Raw genomic sequence first — 2,556 nt, 5'->3', positions numbered from 1 at the left:
TTCAAATTAAAACTTGTGAAAGTTCAGCAACATGAAAAAACCTGTCATTGAATTTTGTGTTGAGCAAACTCAACGCTTTGGCTTTGGCCAATGACGATGTAAAACCTGCGTGAAGAAATTATGACAGAAGTTAAAACAATAACATCAAGGACCAACGTCGTTGTCTTTGAATGTTGGATACATGTGAGAAATTAAAGAAGACTTTTTGAGTATCTACTAGAGGTATAATTATGAAAAGAGACATATTGCAGTGTACCTAAACGCTGCCACATACGTGGGGTAAGCTTATCTCTCTCATTGTAAATGAGCTTTATTTCAATTTACTTTGAAGGTGATTATTGAATTGAAGAACAAATAAATTTCAGGGTAACGGCTACTTTTAACAGATACGTATATTGAACATTACTTGCCCCAAAATTTAGTCATCTGACTTCATAAAAGTTTCACTCAGCCGGCTTTCTGTAAGTGAGTTTATATAGGAATAATCCAAAATGGTTGAAAGAATATTTCATATTCATTTTAAGACACGCTTACAGATTGATTTTGACGCCACAAAATGGTGGATCAGCACGCATACATTTTTAAGGGGCCCCAGCTGAGGACCCTTTCCCTAATTTTGTATACTATGATTCTAGTTACCAGTGATTACCTTGAAAAAAACTGTCCACCAATCTCCACTTTTATCACCAAATCAGCATTGGATAAAATATCAATGGGTAAGATTTTGTGTATGTATGTTATTTTCTCTTTTGACTTTCTTGAAAATTTTTTCAAGAGTTATGTGTATGTTCAGACAATAAGTTTGTTGTACACTTAGTATTGTACTGTAGACTAAGCCTTAAATGATACATATTGTTAAAGTGTTTTGATATTTGTGCAAGTTTAGTTTTTCTCAAAAACACAACTTATTCTTCTTTCAAACAATCATCTATCAAGCTAAAATAAAACATGAAAACCCATATATGAGAAATCCTATACATTTGATGGTGGTTTCTTTAATGCTTGAAAGACGCTGAATTAAAAATGTTTCTGTGTAAACTATTATGTGAACAATCTGTCCAAAGCTTTCATGGAGGTCAAACAATGAACATATGAAGGAAAATAACGATGCCCTTAAGCCTATTTCCTAGTTTGTGAGATGTTTTTTGACTGATACAGTAACAAATAAAAATAATTTCTTGCCAGAATGATCTCTTAAAGGACACTCACAGATCTGGCCATTAATGTAAATAAGGCAAAATGACTCTCCTCAATGTAGTCTGCAAGTGGATGAATCTTACAGTAATATAAGTTGTTTTCATAAAAAAGGACCACATAAGGAAATTGACATACACATATGGCGGTGCCATTTGTTTTATTCTCAAAATAATATTACAAAATGAAGTCCATAACACCAACAGTTTCATCCAGAATGACAACAACGAGGTTACCAGAAAGTTTTGGGGTGATTTCATCAGTTCATGTGTTCTACTTGTATCTCTAAGGTGTGACTGGCACCATTTCATGGGGCCTGGTCCCCCTTGAAAAATACTACGGGGTACCAACATGTCAAAGGAGAGGAATCCCCTATCCCCCTGTCTAGATGAAACACAGCAAGTTGAACGTCCCCAGCTGAATTTACTGAGCAATCTGACTTTCTTTAGTAACATTTCATCAATGAGTGTACAAACATATTTTCCACAATAACATTTGATTACAACAGTGCTTTGCAGGTGCAGCATGCCACACATTTTATGTTACTGTCATATCTTGGAGAGAGAAACTTGACCTGACAATGAGTTTCGAGTTACGACTGGAACTTGTTTCTTGAATACGAAACCGTGGCTAGGTGTCACGGCCCAGCTACATCAGTAGGGACTAAGCATGAGTCCTAGTTGGTCCTAGTTGGTTCTAGTAAGTTTCGGAGTGAATGTCCTGTCTCGGTCACTCCGCAAAGGAGTGACCGTGGTCCTAGTTTCGGTCACTCCATAAGAGAGTGATCGTAGTTCTAGTTAGTTTCTGAGTGAATGTCTTGTGTCGGTCACTCCACAAAGGAGTGGCCGTGGTCCTAGTTTCAGTCACTCCAAAAAAGAGTGACCATGGTCCTTGTTAGCTTTTGAGTGAATTTCCTGTCTCGGTCACTCCACAAAGGAGTGACAGTGGTCCAAGTTTAGGTCACTCCACAAGCATGCACAAGAGAGTCATCGTGGTCCTAGTTAGTTTCTGAGTGAATGTCCTTTCTCTGTCATTCCACAAAGGAGTGACCGTGGTCCTCGTGTTGGTCACTTCACAAGAGAGTGACATAGTTTCCAAGACCACTGTAACTCCTTTGTGGAGTGACCGAGACAGGACATTAACTCAGAAACTAAGTGGGACCATGGTCACTCTCTTGCTGAGTGATGTAACTACGACCACGGCCACTCTCTTGTGGAGTCACCGAGACAGGACAAAAAGTAACTAGGACCAACAAGGACCGACACATACACAGGCGGATTCATGTATCAGCGGCTTGGCCATTAGACTTAGCCATGGTTCCGTATTCAGCAAACAAGTTGCAGTTCTACGTCAACACTCGTC

General features: G+C 38.7%; 1 protein-coding gene across 1 annotated transcript in view; it reads left to right on the top strand.

Annotated features, from left to right (window-relative positions):
• LOC139114920 (uncharacterized) overlaps nt 1–802 on the top strand; it is a 2,776-nt gene extending 1,974 nt beyond the window's left edge. Inside the window, exon 3 of the mRNA XM_070676843.1 lies at nt 1–802. This exon is cut by the window's left edge and continues 352 nt beyond it. The gene's annotated coding sequence lies outside the window, so the exon portion shown is untranslated.
• The last annotated feature ends 1,754 nt before the right edge of the window (nt 803–2,556 follow it).

This window comes from Ptychodera flava, chromosome 16 (assembly GCF_041260155.1).
Source record: "Ptychodera flava strain L36383 chromosome 16, AS_Pfla_20210202, whole genome shotgun sequence".
NCBI lineage: Eukaryota > Metazoa > Hemichordata > Enteropneusta > Ptychoderidae > Ptychodera > Ptychodera flava.
The sequence above is the reverse complement of the archived record's forward strand: the minus strand, read 5'-3'. Positions and strand labels throughout refer to the sequence as shown.